General features: G+C 36.3%; 1 protein-coding gene and 1 long non-coding RNA gene across 3 annotated transcripts in view; one reads left to right on the plus strand and one right to left on the minus strand.

The window, feature by feature from the left end:
* LOC114035916 overlaps positions 1-23,266 on the minus strand; it is a 77,735-nt gene extending 54,469 nt beyond the window's left edge. The window contains exon 1 of the long non-coding RNA XR_003568284.1: positions 23,073-23,266. This is a non-coding gene — a long non-coding RNA (uncharacterized LOC114035916). The remainder of the gene's footprint in view (positions 1-23,072) is intronic.
* A 137-nt stretch (positions 23,267-23,403) lies between these two features.
* Positions 23,404-27,912, plus strand: part of CDH7 (cadherin 7) — a 197,432-nt gene continuing 192,923 nt past the window's right edge. Inside the window, exon 1 of one of the 2 annotated variants that reach the window (XM_027852481.1) lies at positions 23,404-23,629. The gene's annotated coding sequence lies outside the window, so the exon portion shown is untranslated. Of the gene's footprint in view, positions 23,630-24,445; positions 24,501-27,912 lie in introns of those variants that run through there. The other variant, XM_027852482.1, reaches the window with a different exon arrangement.

Here is a 27,912-nt window from a genome sequence, read left to right on the forward strand (position 1 = left end):
ATAAGTTTCTGCAGATGGGAAAATGTTTTATTTTTTTTTCTCCCTCCAAACCAACTTACCCAGGTTCTTCACATTTACTTAGGGAATGATGGTACTTTAAACTTCTGTTTTATTTTACTTATGATATTTTTATTGCATTTTGTTTCTGCTTTCACATTTAACACAGAGAAGACTTAGGAGAAACATAATTGCCTTTAAGATCTGAAGGCCTGGAATACCCTTGCTCAGTTTGGCTGCAAAATCAGACAGAATCAGAAATAATGGGTAGACATTGAAAAGAAGCAGATTTAGGTTTCATGTAAGGAAAAAACAAACTTCCTAACAATTGGAATTCTCCAAAAGTGATGCATTTTGAAATTTTAAATAGATTCTCTTTAATTGGAGTTCTTCATGCAGGGGCTGTATAATTGCCTGTTGGATATTTTGTAAAGTGAATTTTCTTTCAAGTATAGGTTGGATGAAGTGGTCAGTAGTCTCTGAGGTGGTCACTAGTACCTTATCCAATTCTGAAACTCTGTGATTCTATGATATTTGTGTTTCTATTTGTTCTTATTACCATAAGTCAGACTCACTTTTAATATACCCACCCATAAATTGAGAAGTATATGACTTGGGAAATTTTTAAAAGTACTTTCCCCCTGCCTTATTGTGATAATTTCAGTGTTCTAGCAAGGCTTATTTAAGAAAAAAAAATTCCATTATTCCAATTGGACATTCATATTTTTGTCAGAAAAATAGGAATTGCCATTCTGGAATAGACAGAGGGTATATCTAGTCTGGTGGCCAATGCCAGATGTTTCACTGAGAGGAATAAACCTCCCATAATACACCTAATTTCACAATACTATACCATGGGGGAGAATTTCTTCCTGACCCCATCTGGTGAGCAGCTTATGCCCTGAAGCATGAAGATTGATAGCTGTTGTAATTTTATCTTAGCTAGTGTACTGTAACTGCAGATGCTACTCTTACTCATATGAATGTCTAATTATCTTTAGGATCATTTTCTCTCAATCACATTCTGTGGCCTAGAGTTCCACAGGTTGAAAATATGGTTAATGCTTTAATGCTGCTCTGAAAATGGATATGAATGATTAATACATTACTGTCTGGTTTTATTGAAGAGAGGTCATCTGTTTCTTAAGAAATGGTCCTGTTTTATGCAACTCTGTTTGTGCACATCTTATAGTAGTGTTTCAACTATATCTGTAAACTTTACTTCCCTCAAGGCCAACTGGTAGCTCTGTATTTCCTACAAATAGCTTTGGGTATTTACCCTCTTGCCATGGCAATTTTTCATACACAAGAATGATTCTCTTTAGCACCTATTTTTAATTTCCAAACATCCACACTACTGTAACAAATCAATTTTCAAAAAATTGTATTTCATATAGGGCCATTAGGACTATCAGGAATAGTGTAATTAACTTCATAATCATACTCATCTAATCATCATCATTGTTACTAATAATATTTGCATCTTGAAGGGATTTGAGCTTTCAATATAGCAAGGAGAAGTAGGCTAGTTCCAAAGTACTTAGATTCTTGGATTAGAGTGTCCTCCTTAACACTTCTCATATCTGTACCCTCTTTTCTTTAAATTCTCACTTAAAAGTTCATTATCTTTCACAGGAACTTTTGCAATATCTCCTCAACAGTCTTCCTGCCTCTTGTCTCTCTCCATTCTGGTGTATCTTTAAAATGGAGTTCATATTCATCTTTCTCATGAGGAATTCTAATCATGTCACCTCCTTACTTAGTGCTTCCCTATAGGTACCAAATAAAGTTTCAACTCCTTAGACTTGATGCTAAAAATACTCTATAATCTGGTCCCAATTTCTCTTTGTAGCATTTATCTCTATTTTCCATCATGTATCCTCTGTTCTTGTCAAAGTGGATTCTCACTATTCCATAGATATGGTTTCTATAATTGGGTTAAAAAAATCTTTCTTTACAAATACAAGATGGGGAAAATATGGCTAGATAATAGTTTGTCTAAGAAAGAACCAGACATTTTAGTGGACTGCAAGCTCACTATGTGTCAACAACATGATATATTAGTCAAAAAAAAAAAAAAGCAAATGTGATCTTGGTATGTGTAAGGGAGAGATGGCTTACAGAAAGAATAAGGAAGTGATAGTTTCCCTGTACTCTGTTTTGGTCTCAACACTGCTGTGTTCAGTTCTAGATGCCACCGTTTAGGAAAGATGTTGATAAACTGAAGAACATCCAGAGGATGCAAACCAGAATAGTGAAGACTCTTGAGTACATGCCTATAATGATCTATTGAAGAATCTTTGGATGTATGGCCTGGAGAAGTGAAGACTCAAGTGGAATATGATAGCTACCTTTAAGTATTTAAAAGACTATATCATGGAAGAGGGTTCAGACTTATTTAGCTTCACTAAGGACAGAAGTAGAGAGAAATGGGTAGAAGTTGGAAAGAAGAAAAATTGGGCTTGAGTCCAGGAAAACTTCTAAAAAATTACAGCTATTCAACAATAGAAAAGGCAGCCACAGGAGGTAGTGGATTCTTCCTCATTGGTGGTATTCATGCAGAAATTAGATAATCCACTTGTTGTGTCTATCATAGTGAAGATTATTTTTAAAGTATGAATTGGTTTTGATGGCTGCTTAGGCCCCTTTGAGCTCTGAATGTCTAGACACCTACATCACTGAAAGTCTTCAAGTAGAGCCAAAAAGACCACTTCTCAATTGTCGTTGTGGAATATATTCCTCGTCAGGAAAGGGTTGTAAGGGCTCTTCCAAATCTGAGATTCTATGACTATAATTTTCCTTTTCCCAACATCCCCTTAAATTGTAGAAATCCTTTCCATCTTGACTCAATTCAAGTTACACATCTTTCATGAAGTTTCCTTATTTTCCAGTTGGAAATTATACTGTAGCCTGGGAATTTGCATAGTACATTGTCCTCTCTTATGCAATTATTTCATCTTACATAATCATATTTATTTTGCTACTTGTATGTGCAATTTTCCTTGATAGATTGGAAAATCCCTCAGAATTTTGTGTCTTATTTATCTTTATATATCTTTCAGCACCTTATGGTGATAATGATGTCTAGTAGGAGGTCAAGAGCATGGATGATGTTAATAATGCTGATGACAATGACAGGCAGTGTGGAGTAGTGATTGGATAAAGTGTCAGCCTTGAAGTCAGAATGACATGGGTTTAAGTCCCACTTCTTACACTTACTGCTATGTGACCTTGGGCTGGTCCTTAACTTCTCAGTGTCTAGGCAATGTTCTAAAATTACAAGCTGCAGAAGAAGTACTGATCTCCATTTGCAGGGGTGTGGGGTTTCCGTACTTGATCCATATTGAAGTAAAATACCACAAATAATAATGAGTAACATTTATTTAACATGTTAAAGTTTTCAAAGTGCTTAACATATATTATATCATATGATCTCAGAGTAGGTACCTAATAAAAGTTTGTTGAATGTTTTGTTAAATGCAATGGAAAAATTATTTGGCAAAGGATTTCCTTAAGAATTATCTTGGCTCATGAGTAGGCTCAGCTAATATAATAAAATGACAATTCTACCTAAGCTAATTTACTTATTTGGTGCCATACCAATCAAACTATCAAAAAATTATTTTATAGAGTTAGAAAAAATAATGAGAAGATTCATTTGGAATAACAAAAGGTCCATGATATCAAGGGAATTAATGAAAAGAAATGCAGGGGAAGCTGGCCTAGCCATTCCAGATCTTAAATTGTATTATAAAGCAACAATCATCAAAACTGCTTGGTACTGGCTAAGAAATACAGTGGTGGATCAGTGGAATAAGTTTGGTACGTAAGACACACTGGTCAATGACAATAGTAATCTATTATTTGATAAAACCAAAGACCGCAGCTTCTGAGATAAGAACTCACTTTTTGACAAAAACTGCTGAGAAAACTGGAAAAGAGTATGGCAAAAACTAGGCTTAGACCAAAATCTCACACCATATGCCAAAGTAAAGTCAAAAGGGGTTCATGATTTAGATATAAAGGCTGATACTGTAAGCAAACTGTGAGAGCAAGGAATAGTTTACCTATCAGATTTATGGAGAACAGAAGAATTCATGAGCAAACAGCAGATAGATAACATTACAAAAAGCAAAATGGATAACTTTGATTACATTAAATTGAAAAGTTTTTGCACAAGCAAAGCCAATGCAACTGAAATTAGAAAGAAAGTAGATAACTGGGAAAGAATTTTTAGAACCAGTCTCTCTGATAAGGGTCTCATTTCTAAAATATATAGAGAATTAAGTCAAATTTATTGGAATACAAATCATTCCCCAATTGATAAAAGATCAAAGGATATGAACAGGCAGTTCTCAGATGAAGAAATTAAAGTCATCTATAGTCATATGAAAAAATGCTCTAAATCACTATTGATTAGAGAAATGCAAATCAAAACAACTCTGAGGTACCACATCACACCTATCAGATTGGCCAACATGACAAAACAAGAAAATGATAAATGTTGGAGAAGATATGGGAAAATTGAAATACTAATGCATTGTTGGTGGAGTTATGAAATGATCTAATGATTTTGTAGAGCAATTTGGAACTATACCCAAAGGACTATAAAAATGTGCATACCCTTTGACCCAGCAATAGTACTTTTAGGGCTATATCCCAGAGAGACCATACAAATGGGAAAAGGACCCACATGTACAAAAATATTTATAGCAGCTCTTTTTGTGGTGGCAAAGAATTGGAAATTGAGAGGATGCCCATTAATTGGGGAATGGCTGAACAAGTTGTGGTATATGAATGTAATGGAATACTATTGTGCTAAAAGAAATGATGAGCAGACTGACTTCAGAAAAACCTGGAAAGATTTCTATGGTTTGATGCTGAGTGAAGTGAGCAGAACCAGGAGAACGTGGTACACAGTAACAGTCACATTGTGTGATGACTAATATTGCTAGACTTAATCCTTCTCAGCAATACAAGGATCTAAGACATCTCCAAAGGCCTTATGATAGAAAATGCTATCCATATCCAGAGAAAGAACTACAGAGTTTGAATGCTGATTGAAGCATACTATTTGCTATATTTTTTTCTTCTGTTGTGTTTTGTTTCCTCTTTCTGGTGGTTCCTCATATTAGTTCTAATTCTTACTTACAACATCGCTAAGGTGAAAATTGTTTAATAGGAATGTATATGAAGAGCCTATATCAGATTGCATGCCGTCTTGGAGAGGGAGGTGGGGAGGGAGGGAGAGAAAAATTTTAAACTCAAAAGCTTATGATTGTTGATAATTCAAAATAAATTAATTAAAATTTAAAAAAAGAATTATCTTGAAAGATCTTATTTTCAGAGACAGAAAGGAGTCACTCGTACAAGGGATCAAGAAATGCCTCATGCTGTAGATGACATGAGCTGATGTGTGAAAGAAAACAGAGACACTAAGAGATGCAGCTAAAGATGGAGTATATTACAAGCACTGGGGACAGTTCAAACTCAGGAGTTTATATGTGATCCTGGAGGTAGTCAATGGACTTTTCTTAGTGAAACTGACAGGTGGGGAGATGAATGAGGGGAGATGACATGATCAGACCTGTAGTTTAGGAAACTGAATTTGACTTCTATGAAGAAGATGGAATGGAGTGGGGAGAGACTAGATTCAGTGAAAACAATTAAGAGGCTGTTGCAATGGTCTAGGTGAGAGGTGATGAGGCCTTGAATTACAGTGGTGACTTACTGGTGGAGAACAGAACATATGAGAGCAAAGTTATGAAAATAAGAATACACTAATGCTAATGAGTTATAATCTCTAGAAGCATTTCCCCATCTCTTAAATTATGATGTGATTAAATTGACTGACAAGCAGTAGAAAACTGTTATGTGTAATATCTTTAATATTATCTTTAAAAACAAATGTAGTAGTTGATGTTCATTTTATTTTGAAGTCATAAATTTTGGAACTTGTAAGTAGTATATCAACTTTTAAAAAACTAAGGTATAAAATGGCTTTCTGAACCAAGGTCACTGGATTTTTTTTAATGGTAATATGTTATATACCATAAGTCAGATACAGTAAAAGAAAAACTCAGCAGGTAATGAGGTGAGAAATGACTAAATTCTGAGATATAAAATCATAGATAAGACAGTTCTCTGAAGAAAAAGTTAGAGGTCAGTATTAAAGATACAACATGATGGAATGGCTGAAGGGCTCAGAGGAAAACTACATCTCCTTAAACTGCTGGTCTTAGAAACTATTAACAACTGGAGTGCCTAGGATCCTTGGTAATACTTATTGTCCACTAACGCAAGAAAAAACTTGCTTATGCCACAGGGATGCCTCTAAATAGATCATAGGAATAAGAATCATCTTCTGTTCCTCCACCCTGCAACTGTTAATTAAATTTAATGATAGCCTCATTCAACAAAAGGCGGGAAAGCCCTCGAAAATGCTAATAGGCTTTCAAAGTAAGAAATATATTTTACAACTAATGTTTTCAAGTCAAGAACACATAATTTCAAAATCACAGATTTTTTTAAGAGTCAGATATCAGTGCTTAATTACCATGGAAGAACTAATATTTATGTATTTTCCATATGAATATTTTTTACAATTCCTTCACTGAGTCAAAATTTTCTGAACTTTATTTTACTGTAATTTTAAACATTTTCTTAAAACTGTTAACCTCAAATGTACATTGTATTATACACATACATTGAACACTGTTGTATTAGGTATATGAATTGTCACTGTGACTATCCAGCATTCTCAATCAAATAACTTATGGGGAATTTCCCCCCAAGGCCATTTATGCAACCACCTTACTTCCTTCCCTAATCTCTCACTCTGAAAATAAATCTGTCCCCTTAGCCTTGCTTTCATTTTATTTGCATTACATTATTCTGAGTTCTATTAATTATTTTATCAATGACATCATACCAGTCAATTTATACCTCTGAAATCCAAGTTGGAGCATTGAAAATTGTCATTTCTAGGTAGGGGTAGGGGGAAAGAGGGAGGAGAGCAACAAGGTGAAATGACCAGGACAAAATTTGCTTTCTTTTGGAAAAAATCAAAGAGATTTTATTTTCAAAGTTGTAAGACTTTGACACTATGGCTTAATATATTAGTCGATTCATTTTTCTAACCCTAGCTTCAGAGTATAGCTAGCCTGAACCTCACCACTGAGGTGGATGTTGTTAGTTAAGAAACTTAAGATTGATGCTAGGAATTTCAGGAACTTGATTAAATCCCAAAAGAAGGAATATCTTCATATTTTTTATAAACACCTACTTTGTGTTTCTCTCTTAATAGATTAGAAATTAATTGAGTCTTTTAAAAAGTAAATAGCAAATATTTAGAATGTGTCCTCTACTACAATGCTTTGCCTCAATCATTTTTAAAGGTGACTCAGAGGCATTGATTCAGGCTAGTAACCCAATTTGAGGCAGTACATATGCTCTTTCTCTTTAATCTCTCCTATTATGCAGAAAAATTGCTTTCAATGTGTTTTCATTTCAACAATTACTAGAATATATATGAATATACATGCATTTCAATACATGAAGAATTATATACAGCATACGTAATTGCAAAATTCTGAATATATTTTAAATATTAAAATGGAAGATAATCTGTTAAGCTTTGCCTAACTCACCATTTAGGAAGTTTACTTGCAATATAATCAGTCTTTTTTTTTTCTTTATAAATATTTCTATCCATTCTCTCTTCAATGTACATCCAAGGAGAATGTCATACAGCTGAACATTTGGGAAAAGGGGTATAAATAGAATTCCCCAGGTGTGCAGAGGTCATAGGTGCTACGTGATCAGGGCATTACATAATTTGGTGTAACTTAATAAATGCCTAAGTGCCATTCTTCCACCCTCACAACTTCCCATTGGTATAACTATCTTGTAGTTTGTTATGTCATTACAGCCTACTTTTCAACAGGAGCATGTCTTAATATTGAGTGTATCAAATCTAATCCTACGGTTTATTGTGGGCAGCCCTAGTTCTGAGATTTTCCCTCCTTTTCTGGTGAATGGAAGTTGTACTCCTGCCCTGCTGGTGGCCTGAATCACCTCAATTTGTTCTGGCAATCAGAGGCAGCTGCTTCATGTGAAAAGAGTGAGGACCACTGAACAGAGCATTAAGACTGACCTCAGACTGAATGTGAAGGGCTCAGCCCTTTCTGCTGGGCCAGTCAAGCATGTGCAAACAGATTTGCTGAAGTACAAAATGGTCCAGTGATTTAAAGCAAGTTTTCGCCTTTCTCTCTTTCTCTTTTTCTTTATCCTTTTAGAAATGAAACAGGATAGAGGACAGACTGGGTACAATCTTAGCAACATCTGTTGCCTTTCATGAGGGTCTTGGCTGAGGACAATATCTTTTCAAAAGGGGGCTGACATTTTGTTAAAAGAGGGTGAAAGCTCAAAGAGAGGATCATTTGGACATGTTTCCCAACACACACAGTTGGGTTCTTTTTTCTGTCTCTGTCAGAATGTCTTTAGAGAAACTTTTCTCCCCTCCCTTTTTCTAGTGAAATTGTCAGAAAACAAATCTTCCCTCAATTAGTGCTTAATGCACTCTTACAGCAAAGAAGCAGCTATAGTCCTCCCCTTCAACACCACCTCTTTTGCTTTTATTCTCAATAACTAGTGCTTGACAGACCGAATCTTAAGCATAGTTAATCAGAAGTGTGAAGGAATTTATGCCTTGCATTGTTTCACATCTGCTACTTTCTAATTTTCTCATTAATTTAACTTTTATACTAAATACTGATAGCATTGAAGCATTTGTTAGGTTTTACTGTTTTTTTTAAACCATGATTGATAATTCACAAAGCTTTTTAATATTTGGATTTTATAATATTCCTTCTTGCCCCTGATGCCAAATGCCCCATTGCAATAAATATTAATTTTAGTTGGCTCTTACATGGAAACAGTTACCTGATATTTTTTTCCAAAATGTTTTTTGCAGGCAATTTTGCTCAGTCCAACCATGACATCTTTTCATAAAAATGACAGATGAAACAGCTGACTAACTGGTGGGTATATTATTCTCTTGCAGGCATCTGCTCCTCCAAAAAACCAAAGCAAAACAAAGCAAACATCATCTATTTCTTTCATTGACCTTAGGATGGAAGTAGATGACCTGAGAATATTCAGCAGACTCTTCATACCCCTTCCACAATTCTACTGCCTCTCCAAAAAAGCAATCCAATTGCACAGTAGCATGACTATAAAGTGAATTCAAACTTCATACCACTTTTTAATGGTTGTAACATCATAAATCTTTCAAAAATAAAGGAGTATGTAAGTCTTCTGAGATCATAAAAGTAACTTCTACTAATACACTATGGTAACTTTGTTACTTATGTGAATTTACTTATGGAAATAGGTCAAAAGCCATATTTTATCCATAAAGGGCTTCAAAGTCATTTAAAATGATTTGGTAAAAAATAATCAAATTATTTAATTTCAAAATTAAAATGTTAATTATTTAAATGATTCAGAAATAGATGAATCTTTATTTTATTTGATATCCTCATTATAATCAAGTAACAAAAAAATAAAAAAATAAAACTATCCTACGTGTCTTATTGTCCTTTTATGTCAAACAGCTGAACTTAAATGAGAATAGAATAAGCATATACCTTGAAGAGTATACACAGAAAGACAGAGAATATATGCTATAATTAATCAACTCTTAAAAAATCCTAATATCACACAGAAGGCTTAGAATCATTTCATATTCTTCTGTAGTAGAACTGTTCCCATTTTGCTTTTTTGCATTTCATGGATGGATCCACGTGTTAAACTCCTTCTAAAATCAATAGACATACTGAGCTTGAATAGCCTTGGCACAATACATAAAATGAGGAAAAGGTAGAAATCCATGTGTTTATTCAAGCATAATAGTTTAGAGAAAACTCAGTGGCACAGTGGATAGAGTGCTGGACTTTTTATTAGGAAGATCTGGATTCAAATTCTAAGGTACTCACTTACTCTCTGTATGACCATAGACAAGTCACTTAAACTCTGTGAGCCTGTTTCCTTATCCCTAAAACAGGGATAATATTAACACCTACCTTGCTGTGAGGACCAAATGAAAGAATGCATGTAAAATACTTAACAAACCTTAAAATGCTATACAGATCATAGTTATATGTTCTGAGATGTGTCCCATTAAGAGATATCATTTCTCAAATAATTATAATCACAACTTTAGTACACAGCATGAATGGTGCTAGTGTTACCATTACCTCTGAATAAAAATAGCATATTGTCTTCATAGTGTTCAAAAATATCGCCACACATGAATGACAGAAGCTTAAAAGGCCAATCTGTGACCTTATGTCATTTCCATACTTAGGGCTTGTATAGTCTATCCCCAAGTAAATAACTATGTACCACTGTTTCTAACACATCTGCCAGTTCAAGTCAAAAGCTGCAAGCAATGACAGCTCCAAAGGAGTTATGGCATTTCTACAATAATCTCTATGTGGCAATTGTCAGCAGGCAGTGGTAATGCCATATTGCTTGATGTGTACTTTAGTGAGTCTTGCTGATTTTCTTGTGGTAGCTTTTCTGGAAACTGTTTAGGTAGTCTATATCCTATGTATGTTCCAATCTGGTGGAGCTGTGTTACAGTGAGCAGAATCTCAATGTTAATGAGCTGGTTACAATTTAGGACCTTGTTGACATTCCAATTTTGCAACATAATTTAACCTATAGGTTCAGGTGTTCTCTTGATTTGAGGATGTTTAAAAGTTTTAGTGACATGATACAGTTAGAAGTGGCAGGTCCAACGCTGAGTCATCTAGTAGTCTTTATATCCTAACATCAATCTGCAGTTGGATATATTGTTTATAGGTTGTAATTCACAGATTCTTCAAGACTGTGTCAAGTATTTTCTCTGTCATCTTAGTTTGCTGCTCTGTTGGTTTTTAAGGCAGTATTATAAGATAGAAAGAGTCATGGATTTGGACTCAGAAAATCTGGATTCAAATCCTACCTTCGATGCTTATTAACTGTATGACTTGTCATTTGATTCCTGGGATCAGTAAACTAAGACAACAGAGAAAGTACTTCTGTAAAAGCGGATTTATATTTGGGCTACCCAGATCACAGAGTTGTGTTGGAGTCATTTTACTAAAAGTTTCTATTTAATACTAATGAAAGGCTTTCCATCTCTCTATTTCAAATTTTGATTTTCATATGTTTGCCTTAAAAAGAGTCAATACATCATAACTCAATTATTGTGATTTTTTAAAGGAGTAAATTTTAGTATTTCAGTTGTAGGAACATAATGAAATTTTAAGGACAAGATTTAGGATGTTTCTATTTACATCCAGCTGAGAAAAACAGAAACCAACTTCCAGCTGCCCTGTTCTGGAGAAGAAGAAAAAAGAGAAAATAAAGGACATCAAGATAGAAACAACTTACCATAGTGTAATGCATATTGTAGTCACTCAGAAGATAAATAATAAAGGAGTTATTAAATGAATGAATGAATGCCATTTGAAGGGAAAGAGAATGAAGTTTGTACTTCATTCATTCTTTAAATCAATCCTTGAAAGGAATTTAAATGAATTAATATTAGTAATCAGAGGAACATGCCACCAAGATACACATAGTAATATGTATGCCCCTATATTTTTTACAAAACACTTTCTAAACAACAACCTCACATGGTAATGTGGTCTTCCAGTCATTCTACCTATAATGTGGAGGGTCCAATTAGGTGGAAATAGTACTACACTTGAAGTCAACAAGGACATGAGTTCAGATGCTGCTCTGGACTCCTAATAGCCATGTGATCACGGACAAGTCACTTAACTTCTCGGACTTCAGTTTCCTCATTTGTAAAAAGCCATTAATTCCTACCTCACAGTCTTCATGTGCTATATAAATGTCATCTTTTAGTAGGTAATGGAAGTATTATTATCACTAACATATAGATGAAGAAACTAAGGGTGAATGATTTGTCTACAGTGCCATATAACCAGGAAATATCCAAGTTGCAATTTGAACCCAGAGCTTCTTATTCTAAGTCCAGTACTGTTTCCACTACAGCATACATAATGATGGCAGCCACAATTTAATGTAGAAATAAAATACTTTTAAATGTGGTTTAAAAAAAGAGGGGGCATGGTTTAAATAACAAAGATCAGAGAGCTGCATTTTGTGGAGAGTCTGTACGTAAAACAACCTAATGAAGTCAAAGTAAAAAAAAAAACTAGAAAAAATTTTGAAATATAAAGGTTGAAACTTTGCATCAGGAACGAAAAAGAAACACTATCTTTGGAATTGGAAATATAAAAGAAAACAGTTCACGGAAGAAAACATCATTTGTATTTTAAAGAAGAAGCTAAAGTAACAAGAATAAATAATATCAGATGACACATGCTTTATTAATTTTTTTGCACTGAGTAACCTAAATTTATGATGGTTTTTCATCTTTTTTCACTTGTTGGTAAAATCATACCTACACTTAAAGTTCATTGTGAATAAGTTCTCTATTTGAAGAAATTCATTTCTGTGGTAGATACTTTTCTTCACTGATTTTGAGGGGAAAGAAGTCACACTTTGTGTCTTGAAGTGTACAGGCCATGGCTTTGCATGGTTTTAACTTGTAACAAAATAAATAAACTGGATGTTTTCTGTATGAGGAGGGCTTCTGTTGGAGCCTCATGGCAGGATGCACATGTACAGAGAGTAGTGGAATGCTTGGCTTTCCAAAGAAGTACCATTGAATATAAATAGATCCTCTCTGTCTATTGCTTTTAATTATTAGCTAAAGCATGAAGAATTCAGGGTCTGGTTTAGAAATAATGTTAGGGGGGATCTCCCTTGGACCTTAAGGAGAGCTTACTCTTTTTAACACAAAAACTATTCCTTAACCTCTAGCTTCTAAATAATTTATATCATTATAACAGCCAGTATATAATACTAGATACTAAGTGAGTGTCAGATTGATTATGTTTTATATTCCAAAAAGTCTGGCTATTTTTTTTAACTTGCCTAAAAAGTATGAACAATTAGATCAGCAACGTACTTGATGTATTAAACTAGAATATTAAAAAAAAATTCACACCCCTTCCCCCATATTTTTGTCATTCCATTCAATAATGACAATGAACCCAGGCAAATCTCATCATTCACACTTTCTGATTTTCCTGGATTACATTTCATTGTATTTCTTAAGTTGTAGGAACATATTTAAATTTTAAAAGCCTTTTTGTATAGGGAGTTTCTAACAAAAAACATTTATATTTTCAATTAGATTTGCAGAGGCCTTACTTATTCTTCTAAATCTGAATTTAGGGCCTGAAGTACTTGGAGGAAAAAAAAAATCAAGTGATGAGGAAACTGAAATAACAATTCATTAAGTTATTAAGTTTAAATTACTTTCATAGCCTGCAACTGGACTGTGGTCAATCTATGAACTATTCTGAATTTTGCCTCATTACCACAAAGCCCTCTACATTTGAAAGTAGAAGTTCAGCATCAGTAATTGTTATACTGAGAGACAGAATAATTTGAAGCATTCTATTACAATTTTAATGATAGCAATGTTAGAAAGACTTTCCAATTGTCCTTGCTCAGTCTGAAGGGTTTAAGAAAATACTTTCAGGGTTTTTTTCTTTCTTTGTTTTGTTTTGTTTTTGACGTATATTTCCCCCTTTGGTCAAGGCCAGCCAAAACATCAGATAAAAATGTGAATAAAGTTAGCACCAACATTCAAATTCCATTTCTCAAGAATATTAGATGATGTAAATCAAAGATATTTAAAATGAGAAGGTGAAATCATTACCTCTACATATCTTTGCGCTTTTGAGAAATATCAGAGAGTTTGCACAAGAAATTCTGGATTTTGTTCTTATACCTAGCTCTTGCCAGTGACTCAGAGTTGCCATATAGTTAAAATGAGGGAAGTTGAAAATGCTTTAGAGTGTTTTTCTTTTTTTTTAATGAGCCATTGAGCTGAGTTATTTTGACATATAATATAATTTATATAAAATTCTATATAAATTCCAGGTATTATTATTAGTAATTTTATTGGTACATAAGTCATGGTCATAAGTTGGATGTTTTATGAAGTTTATTAACTATTTCAAGATACTAGTGTATCATTTAGTACCAAGAAGCAATGTGGTGTCAGAGAAAGAGTACTAGAGCTGCAATAAGGAGAGATCCAGATTTGAATCATTTCTCTGATCCTCGTAGCTGTGAGAAAACAAGCTTAAATCTCTTAACTTTTCTGACCTCAATTTCTTTGCTCATAAAATGGGAATAAACTTACCTCAGGTAGTATATACTCCTATAGTTATATGGATCAAATGGGAAAATGTATGTGGAGTTCTTTGTAAATCTTGAAGAAGTATAGTTGAAGAATAATACAGGTATTATTAGTAGTATATTAGCCTAGCCTGGTAGTTCACATCTGTAATACCAGCTACCAGGAAGGTTGTGACTGGTGGATCTCTTGAACTCTGGAGTTCTGAGGTGCAGAGGACTATGCTAATCAAGTGTCCACAATAAGTTCAACATTAATATGATGATCCTCTGGGAGTGGGGTTCACATCCTTGGGAGGGGGTCACTAGGTTGCCTAAGAAGGGGTGAATTGATCAAGGTTGGAAACAGTGCAGGTCAAAACTCCTGTACTAATCAGTAATGGTACTGTACTAATCAGTAAAGGGTACTGGGCCCCTAAGTAATTTTTTTACTTCCAACCTTGCTGATAGGGAGATTGTTTCTTCAAACAAACAAAAACAAACAAACAACAACAATAACAAGAAAACAAGTAGTATGTTAGAGAGTTCACACACATTATTTTCTTAAGTATCCTTTAGGATATACTATATAATAATATGGTACTGATTGACCATTTCTACTCAAAAATATTCCTATATGAAGCTTGTACATTTCACAGTTATGTTTTCCTTATCTGTAGGAAAATGTTTAAATTCCCAAATATATTTTGTATGGTATGCCTAATTTAATTTCTATTGACTATTATCTTTGTTGTGGATGATTCCTTTTAATATAAGTCAAAAAAATTAATCCTTCACAGTATTGTGTGTCTGAGGCTGGATTTGAACTCAGGTCCTCCTGACTCCAGGGTCAGTGCTCTATCCACTGTGACACCTAGCTGCCCCCCATGGAAACTTCAGGGTGCTGTTTGGAATTATTGGAGCAAGTTTCTCACTTACTCCCTCTACCAATGAAATCATAGGTAAAGTTTAATTTTCTTTTAAAGGAAACTATACTTCTATTTTAAAACATTAACTGATGGCCATCAAACCAGGATCAGGCACTCAGAGACATACGGAAGAGAGTCTAAAGGCCTCTCTGAAAAGTGAGCTGAGGATTGTAGCTGATATATCATACTTGATATACATTTGTATTCTAAGGAGCGCTACCATTCATTCTTCAACTCTGCTTTCCAATTCCATTGCATATTATTTTATAACCAGCTCTCTTCTGTGAGTAGGTTTTTTCTTAATGACTTGGGGTAGGAATAAGGGTACCAGAAATCTAAAGGCTGAGTCAGTTCCTTTTGCAACATAGGCTCATAATGGGAAAGCTTCAGAGAACCCTTACATCAAGGAATCTCAGTCCTCTGATCCCAAACTGCTGAGTATTCAGTGCAATTACACTGTTGAGAATAAAGGCATCCTTAAAGGACTGTTGCCCTTCTCACCTGAAAGTATCCTTAAGGAAAAGATTTTTTAGACTCTATTAAGCAACCCTTCATTTCCTAAGCATTTCCCTTGAAGCACAAAAATCTGTAGGGCCCTTTTATTTGAATGGCATACCCTCCATGCAAGTACTACCACACACAAAGAGAGGCTCTGAACAGTTTGGGGATGAAAAGGAAGCTCTTGAGAATATCATTGAAATGCAGTGAGTGCCATGATGGATCAGTCCATGAGCCTGTTGTCAATGAGCCCCAAGGGGTGTGCTATGAGGAGGTACCTTAATGTGAGAGATGGGATAACAGCTCAGTTTGTCTAAGTAACAATTTGTATCTCAGTTATTTATAAATTGGACATAGTTCTTTATGAATCTATTGTTTTAACATTGCTTGATACAAAATCTGGCTTTTAAGTCTTTCATAATTGGCCCCTTCTTTACCTTTCTAGTTTTCTTACACCTTATTCCTCTCCATGCACCTAAACTCCAGTGAAACTGGCCTCCTTGCTGCTCCTCACACAGGACAATCTATCTCCTGACTCAATGAATTTTTACTGGCTCCTTCATGCCTGGAATTCTATTTCTCTATTCCCTGGTTCCCTTCAGGCCCAACTAAAATGCCATCTTCTGGAAGGAACTTTTTCCAATCCCTTTTAAAACTAACAACTTTCCTCTGAAATTATCTTCAATTTATCCTGTATATCTTGTTGGCATGTAGTTGTTTGCTTGTGATTTCCCCCATTAGACTATGAGCTCCTTGAGGGCAGGGGCCAGGGTTTTTTGTTTTTTTTTTGCTTTTCTTTGTATCCTCAGAGCTTAGCACAGTGCGTGGCACATAGTAAATGCTTAATAAATATTTATTGACTCTTGAGGTAATGAATTTCATAAGTAGATCTGCTGTCATCAATCAATCATTAAGCATTTATTAATACCCTACTATGTGTCAGATATTGTGTCAAGTGCTGGAGATAAAAGAAGACAAAAATGAAACATTCTCTTCCTGAGGAATTTACCTTCTGCTTAGGAAGAAAATTGAAGTTAAAATCAGAGGTGCCAAACATACAGCCTGCAGACATTTGACTGGTAATACTCTTGAGGGTGGCCTGAACCAGATTAAAATGTAATTGAGAACAAAATAAAAATACAATAAAAAAAGTGGATGATATTCACATGTAGTTTTCTAAGACAATAAGGGTACAAAAGGATCCTTATTTATGGTGCAGTGGTTCCCATTTCTATTTGAGTTAGACCCCACTGCATAAAGAAAGCCATAATCCAGATCAGTGGGATGTAAATGAATTTAGCAACATGTAGAATGCTTACTGAGGTGGTATGGGGGGGCAAGAAATGTGGTACTTGCCTCATACCCTCAATAACAAGTAATTTTCTTGAGGTAAGATTTTTTTGTTGCTGTTGTCCAGTGGCTTTTCAGTCGTGTCTGAATCTTCATGACCCCATTTGAGGTTTTCTTAGCAAAGACACTGGAGTGATTTGTCATTTCCTTCCCCAGCTCATTTTGCAGATGAGGAAACCAAGGCAAACAGGGTTAAGTGACTCGCCCAGGGTCACACAACTATTAAGAAGCTGAGGCTAGATTTGATAATTTGATAAAATTACTAGCACCTGGGAACAGAGGGGGAGGATAAGGAAGCTAATCATAATTAATGCAAATGCCAAATGCTTAGATCTGTCAATTTACCAATCAACCAGAAGTGGGCATTGCCTCAGTTAAACTGAGACATGTTAAAGACCTTAGCTTTAAAAGGCCAAGGTCTCCCACTGCATCGAGGGCCAACTCCCGTCGTCCTGATCTATATCTCCCCACTGGACCTTCATGTTTCCAGATGATAAAGTGAAGCTGGTGATTTTGCAAAGCGCTACCTCACTTATCCAATTCACTTGCAAGTCATGGCATCACCTTCCTGATGTCATGGTCCTCTTTGAGAATGAAGGACAAACAACAGTAACAATCTAGCATAGTGCCTAACACATCTTGTGTACTTAATAGCCACTTGTTGTTTGATCATTGATATTTCCTATATGCTTTGTAAAACTTAAAGCACTATATGATTGTTAGTTATTATTGTGAAAGCATAGTATAGTGAATTGAGGGTTGCACTTAGAGTTAGGAGATCAGGATTTGAATCCAACCTTATTTACCAGCCAGTGAACACTGACAAATCATTTAAGCTTCCAAAAAGCTCAGTTTCCTGATTTTTTAAATTGGGATAATACTTGAATTGCCTACTTGATGGGTCTATTGTTCTTTGGAAACTTTAAAATGCTATACATTTGTGATACTATGCAAATGTGATACTTTTGTGATACACAAATACATAATGTTGCCTATGCAAAAACTCTTTTCAATGGAACCGATCTTCACTAGATGAAATGTAATAATGAATGTGAAAATTCTTAGAAACAAATGAAGTACTATTCAAATTTAAAATTTTATTGTTAGTGTCTACGTATTTGTATTGGAAAAAGTAAATTTAGAACACAAATGACAGAGCTGGTGAGTAGCCTGTCTTTAACCAGTATTTCTACCTTGCCATTATCTTCTACATCTTTGTATTCCTACTGCAAATCTTTCCAGCAAAATATATCACCAACAGTAAGAATCAAAAAGTTAGCCCTCTCTTGACCCTTTTGGTCAGATATCACAACCTAACATAAGAGACAGTATTTCCTGTTTACCTTGAAGGTATTAAGGCGAAACATAGAGTAGTTATATTACCAGAGGAAGCTAAGTGGCCCAGTGGATAGAGCAATGGGCCTGAAGAGAAGAAGGCCTAAGTTTAAATCTGGCCTTAGACACTAATTGTGTGACCCTGGGCAAGTCACTTAACCTTTTTGTGCCTGAGTTTCCTTAACTATAAAATGGGGATAATGATACCTAACTCTGAGGATTGTTGCAAGTATCAAATGAGATGATATTTTGTAAAGCACTTAGCATGGTGCCTGTGTGACATATGAAAAGTTCCAGAGACATTGTTTCTGGGTAATTAATAATCAATTTTATTAATTATGGCTAGCAGATAATTAATAAAGTGATGGTAGCTTGGCTTTCTCTTATAAACCAAAGACAAATTATGGAGGCCACTAAATGCTTATTACCCAGGAAGAGTGGGTGTTCCCAACGGGCAGAAATCGACTCTGATTGCTTAGCAATTATGAGAGAATGAATATTATAAAAGAGGTGGGCCTATTCTAATAAGGGCTGGGGTGAATAAGTCATTCTTATCTCTATTCAGACTACTCCCACCTCAGGCAATCTAGTCAAAGGAATCTACCTCCGCCCAATGCTGCCTGATTAGAACACAACAGGCCAGAATTCACACTAGATTTTCTAGTTAAGTTGGGTCCCACTTAAGATCAAAAAGCATGTACCAGAGGATTTTGGCCATCTCCTCTATCAGCTGTGTCCTTCAGTGACTGACTGAATAACATACAGGGTTTTATTTTTGAATGAGGAAATAGGGAAAACCTTAATCTCAATTAATAATTGGTTATTAATATAAGAGAAATAATCATTTCTCTCATCTGGCACATAACAATCACTTAGTAAATACTTTTTTCCCTCTTTCCTTCCTTTTTTCCTTCTTTCCTTCCTTCCTTCCTTCTTCCTTCCTTCCTTCCCCTCTAATACAGTAGAACTGAACTAGGCTCTATTTGTAACTTCAATATGCCCTGTCTATTGAATGCAAATACTGAGAGTAGGAGAGGTAAACCAAAAGATTATCAATTCTGGTGGTCCTTACAAGGATTAGAAGTAGCACAGCATAATGGAAAGAGCAGTGGATTTGGAGTCAAATACCCAGGTTCATATCCTACCTCTTTCATTCCTTATTTGACTTTGGGTAAGTCATTTTATTTCTCAGGGCTAGTTTCCTCATCTATAATATGAGGGGGTTGGATTAATGACTTTTAATCTCCCTTCCAGCTCCCAATCTATAAGCCTATGATGTCCAAAGTCTTTTCCGGTACATAAATCCATTGATTCCACAGCTCTCCCAACTCTCTGATGTATACTTCTGTCTGATTTTGGTTTCTAGTAAATAGTTGAGAAGGAACTAAGAAGAGAATAAGATTAAAAATAAAACTTCTGAGTAGTAAAAGTGACAGAAAAAGCATTTGATTTGCATGTGGTATTGCATAACACAAAAGCTCATATATTTCTTTTAAAGTGAGTGAAAAAAATCATTACTGTTTGTCAGGGAAGTAATGCTAGAGAATAAATTTTCAATGATCAAAAATGAATGAAAGTACCATAGATATATAATAATATGCCAATGTGTACATGACATTTATTACCATTTCATAGAATCTTATACCTGAAAGAAGACTTAGAAATGGTTTAGTCTAATACTCTTGATTTTGCAAATAAGAAAACTGAGGCCAGGCAAAGTTAAGTGACTTGATTAAGGCTGAGTTTGAAATTCAGGTGTCCTATCTCCCAGTCATTGGTTCTTTCCACCACAGCACTGCATCCTCCCCTCTGGAAAATCCTTGTGAAGTCTACTATTCAGAGTAATTTTAGTGGACTGAAGAATGAAACCAAAGGAAAGGAGGTAGTGTCTGGCTTCAGAGAAACCTTAACTTGAAATGACCCTGCCTACATGGTACAGGAAAAGAGATGGCATGAAAAAAACCTGGGCAATATAGCAACACAATTGCTCAGACTCTGCAAGGGTTTCCAGATAAGCAGATTTCTTTTAATATTTCCTGTGATTAACATGAACCAATAAACTGATACTGTTTATATCATCTAGAGTTTAGATGGAGCTGATTCTTGGTAAGATAAAAAATTCTGATTCCTAATCATGATACCATTTCATTTTTCAAGCAAAAGGAATAAAAGAATCAGTCTATAATCATTTACTAAATACACTTCTTCTTTTTCCAGTAATGTACTGGTTATTATGTAATATACAAAAGTAGAATCAATCAGTCATTTTTAGATGTCTCTTATGTGTAAGGTCCTATGCTAGGCACTGGGGATATGAAGACAAAAATAAAACTGTTCCTACTCTCAGGGAGCTTACATTCTATCAGGAAGGTGTGTGTGCATGTGTACAAAATATATACAAAACAAATGAGGTAATTTCTGGGTACAGGGAACATACTGAAGACATGATCCATGCTCCTAAGGAGATGTATTCTGGTTTTGGAGATAAAATGTGAATACATAGAATAACTAGAGAACTATAAGGACCAGTATGTATGGGGCATTCTATGTTGTTGCTCTTCAGTCATATCTGACTCTTTGTGACCCTATTTGGCAAAGATACTAGAGAGTTTTGCCACTTCCTTCTCCAGCTCATTTTTACAGATGAGGAAACTGAGGCAAACTGGGTTAAGTGACTTTTCCAGGGTCACATAGCTAGTAAATGTCTGACACAGAATTTGTACTCAGGTCCTTCTGACTCTAGGGCCAGCACTCTAACCACTTTACCATCCCAGAAAAGTGAAAGATCAGAAAGGACTCATGGAGATAAGTCTTCAATCAAAAAATTAATGATTTTAGCATTACAAGGGTTATTAAAGATGATCTAGTTCAAACCCTGCATTTTGCAGATGAGGATGATGAGATCCACAATGATTCCCCAAGGTCATATATTAAGTAATAAGCAGATATTAAGCCCAGGTTTTCTATACCAAATCTAATGTTTTTTCCCTCTCTCTGATATACCACACTGATTCCAACGTCTGTTAAAAAGACCCGGAGATTACTGGTGACTGACTTTTTTTTCTAATGGGATAGCAAGTTGGAGAGATTTGGCTGGTTTATGGTAAAAACAATACATTATATTTTAGACACTATGGATTTTAGGTGATAATGTTAATCCAAATAAAATATGCTGTAGGATCCTTGAGATATAGGACTAGAGATGAAGAAAGGCATAACCTGCAATTGTGGATGTTGGAATCATGAGTCACGAACTGAGTATACGTTTGCTGACTGGTTCAGGTGAAATTAGATTTTATTCTTGTGTTGGAGGGAGGTGGGGAGGGAGAGAGAGACACACACACAGAGATAGATAGATAGAGAGAGAGACAGACAGATAGAGAGACAGATAGACAGAGAGAGAGAGAGAGAGAATCTAAGGTCCACTAGTAGGAATATAAGAATAATGGACACAATGAAAAATTCCTCATTGTTAGAGATGAGAGGTTCTCTAGGATTTAAAACTTGAAGGAGCCTTAGATATCAACTTGTTCAATTATCATTTTACAGAGAAGGAAACTGAGGTCCACTAGGATTTAATGACTTTCATAAAGGTCATGAATGAACTGCGAATTCAAACCTAAATCCTCTAATACAGAACTTCACCTTCCACCCCCCCTACTCCTCCTACCCCCACGTACCCCCCATTACAGGATGCTGAACTCTTGGGAATATACTGCAAAGAATACATATCCCATTGGTTGGGAGGGTAAAACAAAAATGTATCTACTAACATATGTATTTGGTCTATATGTCTTATTTCGCCCTTATCACAGAAGACTCAGCTCTCCATTTGAACCTCGGGACTGGATCAAGTAATGGAATAGTGAAAGTAAAGAAAACCCAATTTGATGCTGCTTGCTCTTAAATAAAATGCCCACATATGCCCTCGCTTCTCAAAGGTCTTCGGTATCCCACCGGCAATAAATTACATACCCTGCAAGTTTTCACACTGGAGAAACCAATAGGGAGGGGGAATTTCTACAAGCAAAGAACACGGAACTAGGGCAGGCTGAGGAGACTGAAAGGGCAAACTATAAAGCAAGGAAACTGTTAAGTTCTGATTAGTTTCATGACTTTGCCTTCATGCCTGGGGAGCTCAATTGATCATGGATTCTATGACAAGCTAACGGGTAGAGAGAAGGGGGGAATTAGGAGGTGTGTGTGTGTGTGAAGAAATTCTTAAACTCTTTCCTCCAGCTTGCTGCTTTTCAAATGCAAATATCTAGCCAAGAAATGGATTGGCTGCAGCCCCACCTCTTTTAAACCCCAAGTCCTGATTTTTATGCAAAGGAATCCATCTGTATAGATTCCGTCAAAAGGCAAGAGGAGGAGGGTGCATGCATGTGTACATCTGTGTGTACGCGTGTGTATGTGTGTGTATGTGCGTGTGTATGTGTGCGCGCGCGCGCGCGAGCGTGCATTGACCGGGTGGTTTCCTTTTTGAATTCCTTTTCCACAGCCACCATTGGGTCTTCGGGAGGTACAAAAAGTCTCAGTGCTTCCTCTGGCCCGCTTCAGATAGAACTGAGAGCTGGCGCCAGGCGCGGTGAACCTCCTCTCTGGGCTGTTCTTCCTTCCCCCACCCCTCCTCTTGCGCTCTCCCTTTCCCTTTCCCTCTCCCTAGTGGAACGAACCCTCTCTCCGTACCTCTTGCCTATGAGAAACGGTTGGGCAAGACCGCGAGAGCTCCCTCCATGCATCGCCGGCTTCTGTCCTTGCAGCGCCGGAGAGAGGAGCGGGTTCCCTCCGCTAGCCGCCCACTCCACATCGCACCCGGACTAGCTCCAGCTTCTTGTGAATAGCGGATAGGAGGCAAAGAGGGAGGGAAAGAAGACGAGAGGAAGAGTGGAGAGAGGGAGGGGGGCAGAGAGCGAACGAGCGAGCGCTCAGGCTGGGGTGGGAGGGAGGGAGTTCTCTGCAGTCTGCTCGCCCAGCTAGCGAGCTCCGGGGGAGCCCTCCGCCTCCACTGGATGCGCCCGCCGCGCGGTGTGATGTGATTGGAGGGAGGGAGCCCCCTGTGCCGAGCGGTCCAGAGCACAGACTCGTTGCTGGGCGATGCAAGTTCATCCCGGAGCTAAGAGAGGCTTAGGCACATGTTTGAGAGCTGCCCGCGAGTTCTTTGCAGATGAGAATCTGTATTCATTTGGATTAAAATACCCACGCGGCTTGTGACTAACACCGGAGGGGGTACAACGGAATACCAGGTAAGAGGACCGGCATTCGTTCTTCTTTGGGTTCTAGGGTTGGAGCGTCTGTGTCATTTTTAAGGTCCTTTCAGGCTTCTCCAAGTAATGCCAGCCTCTGAACAGGAGAAAAGGAGCTTAGAATTTACTTACAATTAGCTTTAGAATTCAAAAGTTATTGCCATTTGATATGAAATGCTTCTATTGAAAACACGATATGTATATGGAGAGAACAGGACACTATCTTGGAAGCCTTTAGGAAAATACATCAGATGTGACGTTAGAAGTAGTTCCGAATAAGAGGAAATGTCCAAAGACTCTTCGGTCAGTCAACAAGCATTTAGATGAAGCCTTAGACACAAGGAAGTCTGGACAGTTCTTCACACTTGAAGGGGGTTGGGGGGGGGGGGTTGAGAGCGCCCGAGTTCTTTGCCTCCTCACTGGTGCCTGTAAAGCTCAATCTTTCTATTCAACACCAATCCTGTGTGGAGTTGTTGGGTTGAGGGTAAAAGGTTTTACTGTTGCAAGATAGATCTTCTTTTTCTTTCTCCCCACCCCCTTTTAAACTATAGGTGTCAAAAATGTTTTACAATTCGAAAATGTGAAACAAGTCACATAAGGCTTTATTTCTGTAATTAGTATTCAACTGATAAGGTTGGCTCTGCAGTGCTTTAGCCTTTGATTAGTGACCTCCTCCCCCTCCACTATGTTGTAGGTTGGGTGTATACCCAGGCATCATGCTTCTTTGATTTCAGTTTGTCTGACGCTTAGTTCGCGTTCCATACTGGCTGAAGTCCTAAGTACTCTGTGCTACAATTTGAACGACAGAGAAAGAAGCAATTGACTCTCAGAAGACCTTTCATACCCTTTTGTTGTCTTATGTACAGTTCAGGTGAGTAGGGGCTAGAAGCAAGTTCACTTTAGTGAGAAAATGGATTAACTACCTTGGGAAGGAGGGCCAGGGGCCAGGATTAGCAAAGCCTTTTGGATTCTGCAAGTTGAACCCCGTGTATATACTTTAATCCTTTCCCATTTGAAGAAAAATCTCCTGATTTATAGACAATTTATCAAGTGAAAGGAAAGACCTGAAAGAAAAAAAAACATGCACTTCATAATCCCTTTAACAAGACAGATTTCACTGTCCTCTTTCATATGGAAGTGAATAATCAGACTTTGGAAGCACACAAATGATGACATAGAAAAATATTGTGACCCAAAAGCAAATTTTAACTTGTCCCTCAACCTATTCATAAGACAGGGACATTTACTTTTTTGAAGACTTAACTATGACTCATTTCTTTTTCCTTCCAGAGAATACTTTTTTGTTGTTATTTTTCTCTGAAAGGAATTTTATAAGCGTTGTAGTAAGTGATAGCCATGTATACATTGCAGGTGTAAATGAGATGAACACCATTAAATACACACACACACACACACACACACACACACACACACACAACTGAACCTTGTTTTTAGAGTTGAATGGATCAAGAATTTTCAGGGTTAATTAAAAAAAAGCTAAAACAGTAGTTATTTTTATCAGGTTACTGCCTGGAATACCTGGCTAGTATGAAGACAGAAGACAGGTTGAGAAAAATAACTTAGTGGTGTCTAATTAAAAGTATGTGTTTCATTGTTACTATGTTTGTAACTTCACCTGGTTACCAAACATGACTTTCTATTTAATAGTCCTTGTTTTGACTTTGTGTTTATCTCAGCATTTTGCCTTATTTACTCTCTGTGTAGGAGAACTCCAACAGGTATTTTTTTCTTCTTTATTCTTGATGAGTTAAAATGAAAACACACTCAGGAAGAAATGAAGCAGAATGACAAACTGGTAACTTGTAGCAGTGAGAATAAGGGGGAAAAAAAGAAAAAAAAGAAGAGAAGGAAAAGCCTTGTTTCTATGTTAGTATTTAACATGGAAGCAGACAGCTGAAGCAATTATGTTAATATCCAAAGTTAATGGTCTTATCTAGTATGGCATGTTGAAAGTGTGTTGGTGGGACACACACACACACACACACACAAAACAATAATCAGTGTGCAGGCTATCTTCCTGCTAAAAGCTATTAAGGTTTCCAGCTTTAATAAAAGGACATTGTGCCCTTACAATGTAAGATATTATTGTAATTAAAGGCTGCTATAGGTCATTAGAACTGTGTTAACAATCAGCTGACAGCCGCATAACTCTTTCAAGTCTACTTTTATTGATTTAATAACACAGAGCTTTTACCTTTTCTTATAAAAGGGTGATTGTAAAGCATCTGTATTACTGCAATTTACCCTTGAATTGACTGGAGTCTTTAGTGGCCAATGAAGAAGGATATGCTGCACACTGAGTTGGCTTCTGTTCATCCTTCCTATGTATAAATATCCCCAGTCTGTCTTTTTCAGGTGTGTGTTGTGTGGTGTGTGTGTGTGTATGTGTGTGTGTGTGTTTTCACTTCCCTGTCTATCTGTACATTATGTAGCATTTTAGTTTCCTTGATAGCAAAGTCAAAAAAGCCTTCACATCATCCATGATGAAGAAAAGTGAGTATTGTTTGTGCTGAGTCAAATAATGCCTTAAGCAAATCTTTTAAACATCTTTTACAAGATGCTAAAAACATAAATTGTTCCTCTTTATAGTGGATAGTTATTGCTGAGTGGCCTCAACTCTCCTGGGCTCTCCAAGGTTTTAAACTGACTGTTGTAGCTGCTTGCATATGTATAAGTTCAGTATGAGCTGGGTAAATATCTGTTTGTTTTTTTTCATTTGATTGGCAGACTTCACAATTTTCTATTATATTATCTTTGTCAGTGGCTTCTGACTTGCATTACTTGATTATCCAAGGTTCGTGCATGAACGCCTCCACGCAGATACTGAGAATTTGGTTTTGTCATTAAGAATCAGTTGGTTTTAGATAAGGGTAATATCAAATAGGGCTGAACTGAGCACAGGAGAGGAAGGCATGTGAACCAAGGCCTTTTACGTGACAGTCTTTGATAAGCCTAACACATTCAGTGATGAGTAGCAATACACGAGTGCCTCCTCTGGGATTTTAGAGGTTCTGCAGGAAGATACCCTTTATCATTTCTCTCTCTTGGTATACTATGAGACTCTGCACTGACAAAATAGCCAGTGCAAATGAGTTTGTAGGGACACAGACAAACTCTCTTGTTCCAGTACTGTTACCAATGCTTGCTTTGCTTTACTGTTATTTTATAAATAGATTAGGTTAAAAATGATGCATTTATAGTCATATAAATCACATCTGATATAATATGAAGGCCAGGACAAATTTTGAAAAGCGTATTACTGTGTATACATGCACTCACAACATCTAAGGGAAAAAATCTTACACTAAAATAGACTTCAGCATTGTAATATTACATAATTAACTCTGAGGCACTCTGGTCTACTCCAGAATTGTTACTTTATTTTCTCTTTATGGCATATGGGATCCGTTTAGTTAATTGCTACCTATTCTTCCATTTCCTTGTTAAACCCATTAATTCAAGATAGAGGACATTTGTAGTTAACTTAGAGGGGCACTATAATCAATTTGGAGAAGTTTTCATTCCTTGTTTGATAACCAGATGCACACTACAGGCAAAGTACTTCATTTACAGGGCCCCTGCCTGAATATTTAGGCCAGTTAACTGTGGGAGATTGTGGTCTGTAGTTGGAAATGTTATCTTGCCCAGGGAGCTAATGGATTTGATCACAGTTTCTTGACTTGAGAAATCACAATTAGAGGGTCCCTACCCTCACTATTTAAAATAATAATAATAACTTTGTCTTTGAAGAGGAAAGGTGGGGATACATATCCTTATTATAGTTCTTGAAAATACTTAGAACCATTTAGTGGGTCTTTCAAAGAAATATTCTTAAGGAGAATCAATCAGAAAGTATTGTAGCCATGTCCGTAGATAGATGTCACTAAAGTTAGAAGTTATAACAACAAAATTTCCAATTAGAGTTGTTACTTTATTTTTTTACCAAACAATATCCTCAATACAAATATTTTATTCTTTTAAGTGATATTGCCCTAGGCTTGACCTTCTGATTCTAAGGTACTCAGGGTGGCATAGTTCAAGTTTTAGTGGTATTAGTCAGTTTGCAGAAAACCACTTTATGGAAGGAACCTATTTTATTAACATACTAATGGCATAGAAAGAAAATAATGGATCATTTGTACTATTGATTCAGAGAAGGCAGTACCTGCTACTTGGCATTGTTAAAATGGCACTTTAAGGAATGCTTTCAGTTGTTTCAGAGGTTGTGGTTAACCACTAGTTATTCCTTTTGTACAAAGAAT

This window comes from Vombatus ursinus, unplaced genomic scaffold (genome assembly GCF_900497805.2).
Source record: "Vombatus ursinus unplaced genomic scaffold, bare-nosed wombat genome assembly UNPS02009573.1, whole genome shotgun sequence".
Lineage (NCBI taxonomy): Eukaryota > Metazoa > Chordata > Mammalia > Diprotodontia > Vombatidae > Vombatus > Vombatus ursinus.